The 15,394-nt window shown below is 46.3% G+C and overlaps 1 pseudogene; it reads left to right on the top strand.

Moving 5' to 3' along the window:
* The first annotated feature begins 13,881 nt into the window (after window positions 1-13,881).
* Window positions 13,882-15,170, top strand: LOC118643917 (annotated as a pseudogene).
* Window positions 15,171-15,394: the final 224 nt, after the last annotated feature.

The raw sequence follows: 15,394 nt of genomic DNA, 5'->3' as shown, positions 1-15,394 counted from the left end.
TCTGGATTCTCTGCCCCTTTCCCCACACCACATTCAGTCAGGATGAATTTCCATCTGTCCAGGAGACTTGTTGACCTCATCATTCCCAGACACACAAGTGACGAGCTCAGGGGAATAAGGATTGTGTGTTCACCGGCAGGGCCCCAGCTCAGCAGAGAAGAAGCATTGCACTGTATTTAGAGCCCCACAGCAACTGAGCCCATGTGGCTCAGTGGTTCAGCATCGACCCATGCACCAGGAGGTCGCTGGTTCAATTCCCGGTCAGGGTACATGTCTAGGTTGTGGGCCTGATCCCCAGTGGGGGGCATGCAGGAGGCAGCTGATCGATGTTCTTTCTCATTGATGTTTCTTTCTCTCTCCTTTTCCCTTTCTCTCTCTATCAATAAAGAAAAGAAAACAGCCCTGGCCGGTTTGGCTCAGCGGTTAGAGCGTCGGCCTGCGGTCCTGAGAGACCCAGGTTCGGTTCCCGCTAAGGGCACGTACCTCAGTTGCAGTTTGTCCCCGGCCCTGGTTGGGTCGTGCGGGTGGCAGCCACTGGATGTGTTCCTTTCACATCGATGTTTCTCTCTCTCTCTCTGTTCCTCTCTCTCCCTCCCACTCTACCTGAACAAAAAATGGAAAAATGTCCTCGGATGAGGATAAAAAAAAAACACAAAAAAAAGAAAAAAAGAAAAGAAAACATCCATAGTACACTGAGTTTCTGCAAACTCAGCACCTGTGTAAAAGGCAGAAGTCCTGAAGGAGGGTGTTACTATTCCACTGCAGGTAAGCAAAGGTTTCAAAAGGATCATGAAAACATGGACACAGTGGAACTCACAGGACAGCCCCTGCTGGGGTGGGGGTTGGGGGGGATGCAGTGGCTTAAAATAAAGTCCCTGACCAATTGCAGCAACCCAGGAGACATCGGGCCCCACAGCTGCCACACCACCCTGCTTCTTTTGGGGGGCTTGGGAATTGCAAAGCAGTGGCGACTGCAGTGGCTCCCTGAAAGAGCCTGTCCCATCTGGTGACACTGTCTCCCTAAAACCAGGGAACAGGTACCCACTCCACGCTGTTCCCCCAAGGATGAAAGGCTCATAGGTCCCAAGGCCAGGGCAGGATGGTACCCTCATAACTCAAAATCTCTCCCGCCTTGGAAAACAGTGCCAGTCCCCAGGATGAGGGGGGAGTTCAAAGGAAGCTTTTAAGCAGTGTGCCTGCCTCCTGAAGCAAATGGTCCCCACACAAAGACACACGGGAAGACAGGACTAGAATCCAAATGACCTTGACAAGTTGTCGACATGTCACCTTGGCACTGGGGACTCCAGTGCACAAAGAGAAGGCAGGTTCAGGGCTTGAACTGTGACCCTCAATTCATATGTTGGAGTTCTAGCCCCTGGGAACTCAGAACGTGACCTGATTTGGAAACAGTGTTATTTGTTCAGATAAGGATATGCTGGAGCAGGGTGGCCCCTAATCCAATGTGATAGTGTCTTTATTTTAAAAAAAAGGAAATTTGAACACAGACACACACAAAAGGGAATGCTCAGTGTAGGGCAGGCAGGATGCCTTTCTGGACACTGTGGTCCTTGGGTGAGGTCATCTCTGTGGGGGCCATTCTGGGAACCATGGGGTGTTAAGCAGCATTCCTGGTCCCCACTCACTTGATACCAGAAGCACTCCCAGTCCTGACAATCACAAGTAACAAACAAAGAAGTCCCCAGACATGGCCCAGTGCCCCCGGGAGACAGAATCACCCCTGTAGAGAGTCCTTGCTGTGTGTAAATCTCTGTTCAAGTTGCCTTAGCTGATGCGTTGTGCCTTTTTCAAGTAAAAGAACATACAATTTTAAAAATTTATTTTTAGAGAAAGAGGAAGGGAGAGGGAGAGGGAGAAATAAACATTGATGTGAGAAAAACATGCATGCCTCCCACCAGGGGATTGAGCCTGAAACTCCAGCATGTGTCCTGACTGGGAATTGAACTGGCAACCTTTCAGTTCACTAAATGATGCCCAACCAACTGAGCCACACTGGACCCGGCAAGAACATATACTTTTTAAAAAATGTCCTAGCAAGACCCAGCCAGTGTGGTTCACTGGTTGAGTGTCAACCCATGCATCAAGAGGTCGACGGTTTGGTTCCTGGTCAGGACACATTCCCAGGTTGTGGGCCCAATCCCCAGTGAATGACATGCAGGAGGTGGCAAATTGATGTTCTCTCTCATTGATGTTTCTATCTCTCTCTCCCTCTCTAAAACCAATAAAGAAAAGAAAAAAATTAAAATGGTCCCAGTGAGAAGCCACCTGCTATTAAAAGAATTATTTCCTTCTGAAATCTAGAAAAGGGAATACATTTTTTAATATGAATAACCAAAACAGTTGAGTACTTTTTTAAAAACAGAATACCATTACTTTTTGATTTTAGATTCTGGTAGCTGAGTTTTCTTCTTTAATTTTTTTTCCCCCAGAGTATGATTTCCTTTACTTAAAGTTTAAAAGTAAGACAAAGTAGATGATTCATGTAGGACTACAGAACATGTGGTATCATTTCATTTTTATAGGTCATAAAATGGCCCTGGCTGGTTTGACTCAGCTGTTGGAGCTCACAGACCAGAGAGACCTGGGGTTTGGTTCCCACTAAAAGCACATACCTCTTGCATGTCCCCGGCCCGATTAGGGCTGTGTGGGTGGCAACCAGTCGATGTGTCTCTCTCACATTGATGTTTCTCTCACTCTCTCTTCCTCCTTCTTCTCTCCCTCCTGCTCTATCTGAAGATAAATGCGCAAAAAAAAAAAAAAAAAAAAGTCCTCGGGTGAGGATAAAATAAATATATAAATAAGTAAAGGTCATAAAATTAGTAAAACACACACAACTCCCAAACTAAATGATTTTATAAAATGGAACAGTTATCAGCGATGGGAAATATGCAGGAGGTACTGGCAGGTCCTGAATTCTCCCCCCAGGACCTAAGTCTAAAAGAGCAGTATGCGTGACTCCTGGAAATGTCGTGGACCAGGGACTCCTCCCCGAAATCCCCACCCCAGTCTGACTAGACAAACCCCAACTGAGGGGCATCTTCCTGACCCTGACTCGTCCTCTGCACAACTGCCTAAGGCATGTCTCAGAAACCATCACAGCCTGAGGAGCCCAGGAAGAAGTAACACCTGACTGTCATGTGGGATCCTGGGGCAGAGAAGGACATAAGGGAAATAGAGGAATCTGAACAAAGCATGAATATTAGTTAATAATGATGTATCGATATTGGTTCATTAACTGTGACAATGTACTAACACCAGATGTTAGTGATAGGGGAAGCAGGGCGGGGCAGGGGTGGTACAAGGGGATTGTTGGTACTACGTATCTTCATAATTTTACTATAAATCTAAAACCACACTCAAATGAGAAACTTGTTTTTTTGTTTTGTTTTTTCCTTTATTGATTTTAGAGAGAGAGGAAGGGAGAGGGAGAGAGAGATAGAAACATTGATGAGAGAGAACATTGATTGGCTGCCTCCTGCATAGCCCCCACTGGGGATTGGGCCCACAACCTGGGCATGTGTGTCCTGACCGGGAATCGAACCGGCTACCTCTTGGTGCATGGGTCAATGCTCACCCACTGAGCCACACTGGCCGGACTAAAAAGCAACAGGAAAAGTGCATTTGGCTTTGAAAAATGTGCTTAGAGGTGTGAGGATAGAGGTCCAAAGGGGAGACTTGTGGAAATGAACATGTAAGCTGGGGTGTGTCCTACTGCCTTCAGCAACCCCTGAGACTATAGCAGGGGGAGGGGGCTTGACCTTAGAGACCCCCAGGACAGGCTGAGGTCCCAGACCAATTCTCTATTTGGGGAGCCCATCAAAACAACACATGGCACTTTTAAGGGGTGTCAGCCTTTTCAATGGCACATGATGTCCATTTGTGTCCAACAAGCATGTCTTACTCCTGCAATAATAATAATAATAATAAAATAAATACTAATGTTCGTTTACTAGAGAGGCTTCTGTTGGTTACCAGGAGTCCTTAGTTTGTAGAAGCACCTCCCCATCTCTGCCTGCATCGTCATATGAACTCTACCCATATGTCTTTGTCTACATGTCCTCTTCTTTTTTTCCTAAATGATTGAGGTTTTTTTGTTTGTTTTTGTTAATCCTCACCCGAGGATATTTTTCCATTGATTTTTTTTCTTTTATTTTTTTAGATAGAATGGAAGGTAAAGAGGGAGAGAGAGAGAGACATCCATGTGAGAGAGACACATTGATCGATTGCCTCCTGCATGACCCCGATGGGGGCTAGGGATCGAACCTGCAACCCAAGTGCACGCCCTTGACTGAAAATCGAACCTGAGACCCTTCAGTCCGTGAGCTGATGCTCTAACTGATGAGTTAAACCTGCCAGGGCATGATTGTTATTTTATTTATTGATTTTTAGAGAGAGACTGAAACATTAATTTGTTTTTACACTTATTTGTGCATTCATTGGTTGATTCTTGTGTGTGCCCTGACCAGGGATCGAACCTGCAACCTTGGCTATGGGGAGGATGCTTTAACAAACTGAGCTACTCCACCAGGGCCCAAATGTCCTCTTTTTATGAGAACACCAGTCATAGTAAATTAGGGCCACCCTATGACCTCATTTTAACGTGATTATCTGCAATGACCCTATTTCCGAGTAAGGTCCCATTCTGAGGTCTAGGGGTCAGGATCTTAACATGTGGATTTAGGTGGGCACCATTCAAACCCAACTTTGAGGAAGTAAATTCACATACAGTCAGTGTCAACACAGGTTTCCAGTGCCTCAGAGCATTCTCTCTTCTAATTGGGCATGTGGCTCAAGACCCTGTTTTCCTTGCAGTTCTACATGGCCATGTGACTTCTCACTCACAGGATGTAGACATCCTGCCTGGGATCTCCCAATTGCTTGCTGGGTGCCCTGCATGTTTCTTCCTGCTGTCTGGGCACAGACACCAAGTACCCAGCATTGCTTCCTGGGTCCTGGTGATTGGTCCATGTCTTCCTCCACCTAAGCTGTTGTGTGAGACCCGAACTTTTTTTATTGTTGTTAATTCTCACCTGAGGACATTTTTCAATGATTCTTTAAATAGAATGGAAGGGGGTGGGGGAGAGAGAGAAACATTGATGTGACAGAGAAACATTGATTGGTTGCCTCCCACATGACCCTGACTGTGGCAGGAGATCAACCCTTCAACCCAGGAACGTGCCCCTGACTAGAATCAAACCCGAGACCTTTCAGTCCTTGGGCCGACACTCCAACCACTGAGCCAAACAGGCCAGGGCCAGACCCAACTTTTGCTGTGGCATTTGGAGGCACCATTAGGAAAGTGGACCTTCCCTCTGGGGTGCCCGTGCCTCTAGTTTTGTGTATGACAATGATCACTGAGACTCAACGTCTACCTGGATGTCCCATACCTCTGCTGAGGTCCTGCCTCACAGTTGTCTGCTTCTGTTGCAATGATCCCTTGTTCAGCTGACCATGAGGCTGGGGCAGCCCAGAGATCTGCTGGCCCCAAAACACGCCTAAAACAACACACAGGATCAGAAAAGAGATACACAGAGCCTGGTATTCTCAGTCACCATCTCAGGCTCCAACATCTCTGCAGGGTCTCTCTGGTCCCCTGAATCATGCACAGATGTTACTTTCTATAAGCAGGATTTTTGGAGCCCGTGGTCTGCATGGACCCTCCCAGGAGTGGTTCTGCTACCCCATCTTGTCTCCTCATGGTCTCATCCAATGGCTCCTGGCACAGAGCAGGACCTTCCCTACAAAGGCACTCAGGCCCCTGGGGAGGCTTAGAGCTGAGGGTTTCACTGTATCATCCCCTGGCCAAACCAAGTGCCCCCAGATCTTCTGGCACCAGGCTCATAAAACCCTGTTCATACAGTTTGTTTCCAGGCCCCTGACATGGGAGCTGAGAGAGTCAAAAGAAAGAATGTTTGAGCCCTGGCCAGTTTGGCTCAGCAGTTAGAGGGTCAGCCTGCAGACCAGAGAGTCCTGAGTTCAGTTCTTGCTAAGGGCACATACCTCGGTTGCAGTTTATCCCTGGCCCCGGTTGGGATCATGTGGGTGGCAACCACTCGGTGTGTCTCTCTCACATCGATGTTTCTTTCTCTCTCTCCCTCCCACTCTATCTGAAGATGAATGCAAAAATGTCCTTGGGTGAGGATAAAAAAAAAAAAAAGAATGTTTGAATTTCACTGAGCAGGTGTGTTAGAACTCAGTCCCAACAATGTCCCTGCCCTGGTCTCTGGACCTGTGAACATGTCACCTCACCACAGAGGTACCTTGCAGGTGAGATTAAGTCAAGGCACCTGAAATGGGGATGATTCTGGATGCACCTGAGATGAGAATGACCCTGGATTCCCTGGGAGGCCCAGTGTCCTCACAGTGTTCTCATAAGAGGAAGCAGAAGAGTCAGAGTCAGAGCTATGCTGTTGACTGTGACAATGGAGGAAGGGGTCATGAACCAGGGATGCAGGGATGCAGTACCTCTAGAAGCTGGAAAAGGCCAGAAATTATTCTTTTTTAAAATAATTATTTTAATGTTTTTATGTGATTGAGACAGAGGAAGGGAGAAAGAAAGATAGAAACATCAGTGAGAGAGAAACATTGATTGGCGACCTCCTGCATGCCCCACTACTGGGGCATGCGCTCTGACCAGGAATCAAACCAGCTACCTCCTGGTGCGTGGGTTGACGCTCAGTCCACTGAAACCACACTGGCTGGGCCAGAAATTATTCTTCCTGGAGCCTCCATAAGGACCAGCCCTGCCTACCCCTGGGTTTAGCCCCGTGAGAACCGAGCAGGACTCCTGACCCCAGAAATGTCAGAGAATAAATTTGCATTGTTGTGGGTTTTTTTTAATCCTCACCCGAGGACACTTTGCGATATTTTGTTCGGATAGAGTGGGAGGGGGAGAGAGAGAGAAACATCGACGTGAAAGGGACACTTTGTGTGGTCTCTCCAGACCACAGGCCGACGCTCTAACTGCTGAGCCAAACAGGCAGGGGCAATTTGCATTTTTTTTTTAATCGTTATTGTTGAATGTAAAATATATTACAGATGTTCCACATTTTTCCCCCATTGACCCCCTCCTCCCCACTCCCACCCCACTCCCACCTTTTCCCACACTATTGTCTGTGTCCATTGGTTATGCATATACGTTCTTTGGTTTATTTCTTCCCACCCCTCCCCCAACCTCTTTCCCTTTGAGGTTTGTCAGTCTAGCAATGAATTTATACTTCTTAATCCCTTCACCTTTTTCCCCCATTTCCCCAACCCCCCTCCCAACTGGCAACCAACAAAATGTTCTCTGTATCTATGAGAATGTTTCTGTTCTACATGTTCATTTTGTTTGTAGATTCCATTGTCGATAGATATGTATTCATTGCCATTTTGTTTGTTCATATAGTTTATCTTTTTCTTCAAAAAGACCCTTCATCATTTCATATAATAACTGTTTGGTGGTGATGAACTCCTTTAACTTTTTCTTGTCTGGGAAAGTCTTTATATGGCCATCGATTCTAAATGACAGCTTTGCAGGATAGAGTAATCTTGGTTGTAGGTTCTTGCTTTTCATCACTCTGAATATTTCTTGCCACTCCCTTCTGGCCTGCAAAGTTTCTTTTGAGAAATCAGCTGACAGCCTAATGGGAACTCCCTTGTGGGTAACTAGCTGCCTTTCTCTTGCTGCTTTTAAGATTCTCTCTTTGTCTTGAACCTTTTGCATTTTGATGATGATGTGTCTTGGTGTGGGCCTCTTGGGGTTCATCTTGTTTGGGACTCTGTGCCTCCTGGACTTGTATGTCTGTTTCCTTCACCAAGTTAGGAAAGTTTTCTGCCATTATTGTTTCAAACAGGTTTTTGATTTCTTGTTCTCGCTCTTCTCCTTCTGGCACCCCCAAGATACGAATGTTGGCACGCTTGAAGTTGTCCCAGAGGCTCCTTACACTATCCTCATTTTTTTGGATTCTTTTTTCTTTTTGCTGTTCTGATTGGGCATTTTTTGCTTCCTTATATTCCAAATCGATGGTTTGCTCCTTGGATTTACGTTCTCTATTATTGAAGCTGTGTAAATTATTCTTTATTCCAGTTAATGCCTCCTTCAATTCTAACTGTGTATCCATGATTTCTGACTGGTCCTTTTTTATGCTCTTGAGGCCCTCACTAAGTTCACTGAGGTTCTCACTGAGTTCATTGAGTATCCTTATAAGCAGTATTGTGAACTCAGCATCTGTTAGGTTGCTTATCTCCATTTCGCTTAGTTCTTTTCCTAGGGTTTTGTTCTGTTCTTTCATTTGGGACCTGTTTCTTTGTCTCCTCATTTTGGCTGCCTCCCTGTGTTTGTTTCTGTGTATTACTTAATGAGAGGGATGGGGCTAGCTGAGACCAGATGCTGCTCGTTTGAAAGAATTTAGGAAAACCTGAAGCAGGAACCAAGACAGGCCAATCCTATGGTTAAGCAAGTGGCAACAGCTTGGGTGGGCCTGAAAGTTGGGTGGAGCGGGGCCTCAGGGAGTCACCAGGACGGGGATACCAGTGTGAGCCAGGTTACTGGAGCCCCAGATATGGCTTCTGTCTGCCGCCCCAGGGAAGGGCTCACCAAAGGAACAAAGGCCTCTGACAGCATGTTTGTCCTGGAGAAAGCCCCCTCTCCAGCCTTCACTCCAGTGCCAAACAGCTCAGTTCTTCCCTGTGTGTCTCTGGCGCCCCTCGAGCTGCCTCCCCTCCAAGCTTAGAGGGAGAGAGTCCGATAAGTCCGTGCGCGGGCCCTTTAAGGAGCTGCCTGGGGCTCCAGCACTTCAGCTTCCCTGAGCCTCAGTTCCTGCTGGTTTTTCCAGCCAGAAGTTATGGGGATTCTCTTCCTGGCACTGGACCCTGAGCGGGGCACCTGGTGTGGGACGGGGACCCCTCAGTCCTCAGGAAGGACCTTCCCAGCCGAGGTATCCTCCTGATTTTTATCTGCCACACTTGGGTGTGGGACCAGCCCGTCGCTGCGCCGCCGCCACCCCTCGCGCCGCCGCCCCTCCGCCCCTCCTACCAGTCTGGATGTGGCTGCTGCTTTAATTCCGTAGTTGTAGGACTTCCATTCAGCTTGATTTCAGGCAGTTTTGAATGATGGTTGTTCTGTAGTTTAATTGTAACTGTGATGTGGTTGTGGGAGGACGCGATACCACATTTACCTACGCCGCCATCTTGACCGGAAGTCTTGTTTTTTGTTTTGTTTTTTTTAAATTATTTTTTATCCTCACCCGAGGATATTTTTCCATTTTTTGTTCTGATAGAGTGGGAGGGAGAGAGAGGAAGGGAGAGAGAGAGAGAGAGAGAAACATCGACGTGAAGGGACACATCGAGTGGCTGCCACCCGCATGACCAACCAGGCCGGGGACAAACTGCAACCAAAGTACGTGCCCTTAGCGGGAACCGAACCCGGGTCTCTCTGGACCGCAGGCTGACGCTCTAACCGCTGAGCCAAACTGGCCAGGGCTTGTTTTTTGTTTTTTATCCTCATCCGAGGACATCAATTTTTTGTTCTGATAGAGTGGGGGGAGGGGGGGAGAGGAAGAGAGAGAGAGACATCAACGTGAAAGAGACACATCAAGTGGCTGCCACCCACACGACCAACCAGGGCCGGGGACAAACTGCAACTGAGGTACACGCCCTTAGCGGGAACCGAACCGGGTCTCTCCAGACCGCAGGTCGACGCTCTAATCGCTGAGCCAAACTGGCCAGGGCAATTTGCATTGTTTTAAACAAAGTTTTGATGATTTATTCCAGCAGCCACAGGAAACCAACATGGAAGCTCCGTCAGGGAGAAGCTCAAAGAAAACTGGTCGTAAAAATCACAAGGAGCTCCCTCTTGGCCACAGGACCGAATGCTTCAATGACAGCCTGTTCTAACCAATAAAAACCAAAACCTGTTCATAAAAAGGTTTCATGTGATTGTGCCTGAGTGGAGCGACCAGGGAGATTCAAAGAGGAGTAGTACAGGGGTCTGGGGCGGGTAACAGAACCATGGCCGGTGTACCGAAGCCCTACTTCCTACATGCGCAGGCTGGGAGGACAGCATCCTTCTGTTCCCCTGACTTAACTCTTCACCTGATAGGAAACTAATGCCTGTTTGTTTCCAAGACTTTTTTTTTTTTTTGCATTTATCTTTAGATAGAGTGGGAGGGAGAGAGGGAGGAAGAAAAAGAGAAAAACAGCCATGGCCAGTTTGGCTCAGCGGTTAGAACGTCAGCCTGCTGTCTGGAGAGACCCGGGTTCGGTTCCCGCTAAGGGCGTGTACCTCGGTTGCAGTTTGTCCCCGGCCCTGGTTGGTGGTGCGGGTGGCAGCCATTCGATGTGTCCCTTTCACGTCATTGTTTCTCTCTCTGTTCTTCTCTCTCCCTCCCACTCCATCTGAACAAAAAATGGAAAAATGTCCTCGGGTGAGGATAAAAAAAAAAAAGAAAAAGAGAGAAAAATCGATGTGAGAGAGACACATCAACTGGTCGCACCCACACGACCCCATCCGGGGCGGGGACAAACTGCAACTGAGGTACGTGCCCTTAGCGGGAACCGAAGAACCCGGGCCTCTGGTCCGAGGGCCGGCGCTCTAACTGCTGAGGCAAACTGATCAGAACTCCAAGTCATTTTTAAACATCCTCTCATGAGCTCATGAACATCTTCTTTGAGCTTTTCCATCCTCTCTTGGAAAAAGACATTGAACTAGACACTCACCCACATCCCAAGCGAGCCTGGCTGCTGTAGCTCAGAGGGACAATGACAGGGGCATCAGTGGTGCTGTCTAACTGGAAAACACATTTGCAATTTTTTTTGCTGGGAAAAGCTTAATAACTCTATTTCAGAGAATTCCACCAGATCACTAAGAAAAAGGTAGCATTGTGTAGAGATTAGCAGGAGACCAATAAGAAAAGAATTACAGATGGCTGACAAATGCAGAAGAAAGATGTCTTTACCATCAGTGGCAAATTTTAAAAAGGAACTGAGACCAAATTGGTTTTTTTTTTTTTTTTGGTACGTGCCCCTAGCGGGAACTGAACCCAGGACTCTCTGGTTTGCAGGCTGATGCTCCAACTGCTAAGCCAAACCAGCCAGGGCGAAACCAAATTGTTAATATTTTCTAATTAATTAACTAATTAATTAATTTTTGTTACAGATGTTTCTCCTATATCTCCCCAGACACTCTCCACCTGCTCCTGCCACTGCCCCAAGCATTGTTGTCTATGTCCCTTGGTGACACATACATGCATATAAGTTCTTTGATTTATCTCATCCTTCCTCCCCGTCCCCTCCTGTGATGTTTGTCAGTCTGAACCATACTCCTTTCCATGTCTCTGGGTCTATTTTGTTCATCAGCTTATTTTATTCATTATATTTCACAAATAAGTAAGATCATGTGGTATTTGTCTTTCTTTAATTGGCTTATTTTGCTTAGCATAATACCCTCCCAGTCCCTCCAAGTCATCTCAAAGGATAAGAGATCTTTCTTTTGCCCTGGCCGGTTTGGCTCAGCGGTTGGAGTGTTGGCCTGCGGACCAGAGAGTCCTGGGTTTAGTTCCTGCTAGGGGCATGTACCAAAACAAACAAACAAAAATATAGAGCCCTGGCCAGTTCGGCTCAGCGGTTAGAGCGTCCGCCTGCGGTCCGGAGAGACCCGCGTTTGGTTCCCGCTAAGGGCATGTGCCTTGGTTGCAGTTTGTCCCCGGCCCTGGTTGGTCATGCGGGTGGCAGCCACTCGATGTGTCCCTTTCACATCGATGTTTCCCTCTCTCTCTCTTCCTCTCTCTCCCTCCCACTCTGTCTGTACAAAAAATGGAAAAATGTCCTCGAATGAGGATAAAAAAATAAAAAAAATATAGAGATCTTTCCTTTTTATAGCTGCATAGTGTTCCATTGTATATATGTGCCACAGCTTTTTTATCCACTCATCTATTGATGGACACTTGGGCTGTTTCCAGATCTTAGCTATTGTAAATAGTGCTGCTATGAACATAGGGGTACATATATTCTTTCTGATTGGTGTTCCAGGCTACTTAGAATATATTCCTAGAAATGGGATCACTGGGTAAAATGGTAGTTTAATTTTTAATTTTTTTGAGGAAACACCATACTGTTTTCCATAGTGGCTGCACCAGTCTGCATTCCCACCAGCAGTGGACTAGAGTCCCCTTTTCTCCACACCCTCGCCAGCACTTGTTGTTTGATGACTTGTTAATGGCAGCCATTCTGGCAGGTGTGAGGTGATACCTCATAGTCATTTTAATTGTTAATATTTTTTTAAATACAAGAATTTGTGCCAATGTTTTACTGATAAATGCTCATGATGTATATGTGTGACATGAACCATAAGACAGGGTTCTGTGGTTGTGAAACACTGTGACTGCAACTAGTGCTACGGAATTGTACCCTTGAAAGTGGTTAAAATGGCACATTTTATGTTATATGGATTTCACTGCAGTTTTTTAAAAAAACAATAATAAAATATTCCCCAAACCACTGAATTGTGCACTCCAAATAAGTGAATTGTGTAGTATGTGAATTCTATCTCAATAAAGCTTTAAAAAGAAGACCAGTTTTAAAATACGGTATGAATTTTTTAAATTATATATTTTATTTGAAAAATACATACACATATGTGTATATAGTGGATGTTTTCTGTTCTCTTTTCTAAGTTTTGTTCTCTCAAATATTTTTCCTACTTAAAAATTTTATAATTTAACAAATGCTTGACCCTGGCTGGGTAGGGTTGCTTAGTATGTGAGAGTGTCATCCCTATAAGCCAAGGTTTCGGTTTTGATCCTGGTTAGGGCACATATAAGAAACAACCAATGGCCCTGGCCAGTTTGGCTCAGCGGTTAGAGCATCGGCCTGCGGTCCGGAGAGACCCGGGTTCGGTTCCCGCTAGGGGCACGTACTTCGGTTGCAGTTTGTCCCCAGCCCTGGTTGGTCGTGCGGGTGGCAGCTACTCGATGTGTCCCTTCACGTCTATGTTTCTCTCTCTCTCCCTTTCTCTCTCTCCCTCCCACTCTATCTGTACAAAAAATGGAAAAATATCCTCGGGTGAGGATAAAAAAATAAAGAAAGAAAGAAAGAAAGAAACAACCAATGAATGCATAAATAAGTGGAACAACAAGTCAATGTTTCTCTCAGTCACTCTCCCCATTGTTCTCTCTCTCTAAAATAAATAATAAAAAAAAAAATTTAAGCTTTATACTGTCCTGGCAAGTGTTCTCAGTGGTTAGAGCACCAGCCAACATGCTGAGGGTCTTGGGTTCAATTTCTGGTCAAGGACACAAACCTGGGTTGCAGGTTCGATCGCTGGCCCTGGTTGGGGCTCGTGTAGGAGGCAACCAATTGATGAGTCTCTCTCGCATCAATCTTCCTCTTTCTCTCTCTCCCCCTCCCTTCTGCTCTCTTTAAAAAAATCAATGGAAAAAATATCCTTAGGTGAGGATTAACAACAACAACAACAAAATATGCTTTGCGGACCCTGGATATGTCCAGTGTGTTTATCATCTTCTTCAAATCCATTACCCCAAAATAATCATGAGGAAAATCACCAGACAAACCCAAGAAGAGGAACTTTCTACAAAATTTCTGACCTGTCCTCCTCAAAATTTTCCAGATCATGAAAAACCAGGCAAGTCTGAGAAACTTGCCCCAGGGACGTAAGGAGATGAGATGCCTGAATGTCACGTGAAACCTTGGGACAGAGAAGCAAATCAGGGGAACTGAGGAAATCTGAATAAAGTGTAGACTTTAGTTAACAACACATTATCTATACTAGTTTATCACTTTCGGCTTTCAGCTCCGAGGAGGCTTAGGTGCAACTTTCTTCAGTCGTCCCAAATCCAGATTCATTCGACACCAGCCGCCTCCACCATGCCACAGAAACTCAACCCCAAGGAGATCAAAGTCATATACCTGAGGTGCACCGGTGGAGAAGCCAGTGCCAAGGCTGCCCTGGCCCTGAGATCAGTCCCTTGGGCCTGTCTCCAAAAAAGGTTGGTGACGACATCGCCAAAGCAACTAGTGATTAGAAGGGTCTGACCATTCAGAACAGACAGGCCTAGATTAAGGTAGTGCCTTCTGCCTCTGCCTTAATCATCAAAGCTTCAAAGGACTGCCAGGAGAGAGAAAGAAGCAAAAAAACATTAAGTGCAATGGAAATATAACTTTTTTTAAAATTGGGAGACTGCTTTTTTTTTTTAATCCTCACCTGAGGATATTTTTCCATTGATTTTCAGTTAGAATGGGAGAGAGGGAGAAAGAGAGAAACATCAATGTGAGAAAGACACATTGATCGGTTGCCTCCTGCATGACCTCGACTAGGGCCAGGGATCTAACCACAACTGACATACGTGCCTTTGACCAAAATTGAATCCACGACTCTTTCGTCCACAGGTCGATGCTCTAATTGCTGAACCAAACCAGCCAGGGTGGGAGACTTTGCTTTTTTTTTTTTTATCCTCACCCGAGGACATTTTTCCATTTTTTGTTCAGATAGAACGGGAGGGAGAGAGAGGAAGAGAGAGAGAGAGAGAAACATCGATGTGAAGCGACACATCGAGTGGCTGCCACCCGCACGACCAACCAGGGCCGGGGACAAACTGCAACTGAAGCACGTGCCCTTAGCAGGAACCTAACCCGGGTCTCTCTGTACTGCAGGCCAACGCTCCAACCGCTGAGCCAAACCGGCCAGGGCGAGACTTTGCTTTTATTTAATTAATTAATTTATTTATTGTTGTTAATCCTCACCCAAGGATATTTTTCCATTGATTTTTAGACAGAGTAGAAAGGAAGGAGGGAAAGAGAGAGAGAGAAACATCAATGTGAGAGAGACACATGATTGGTTGCCTCATGCAAGACCCCAACTGGTGCTGGGGATCAAACCTGCAACCCAGGTATGTGCCCTTGACTGGAAATTGAACCTCCAACTCTTCCGTCCACAGGCTGATGCTTTAACTGCTGAGCCAAACTGCCCAGGGTGGAAATATAACTTTTGATGAGATTGTCAACATTGCCCAAAAGATGTGGTGCCAATCTTTAACTAGAGAACTCTCTGGGACCATTAAAGAGATCCTGGGACTGCCCAGTCTGTGGGCTGCAATACTGATGGCCGTTACCCTCATGACATCATAGATGACATCAAAAGTGGAATGCCCAGCTAGTTAAGAACTACAAAGGAAAATATTTCAATTGAAAATCATTTGACAGACAAAAAAAATAGTTGCATCGGCCCTGGTTGGTTTGGCTCAGCGGTTAGAACGTCGACCTGTGGACCAGAGAGTCCCGGGTTCGGTTCCCCCTAAGGGCGCGTATCTCAGTTGCAGTTTGTCCCTGCCCTGGTTGGGGTCGAGTGGGTGGCGACCACTCGATGTGCCTCTCTCTCTCT

This window comes from Molossus molossus, unplaced genomic scaffold, assembly GCF_014108415.1.
Source record: "Molossus molossus isolate mMolMol1 unplaced genomic scaffold, mMolMol1.p scaffold_m16_p_4, whole genome shotgun sequence".
NCBI classification, from domain to species: Eukaryota; Metazoa; Chordata; class Mammalia; order Chiroptera; family Molossidae; genus Molossus; species Molossus molossus.
The sequence above is the reverse complement of the archived record's forward strand: the minus strand, read 5'-3'. Positions and strand labels throughout refer to the sequence as shown.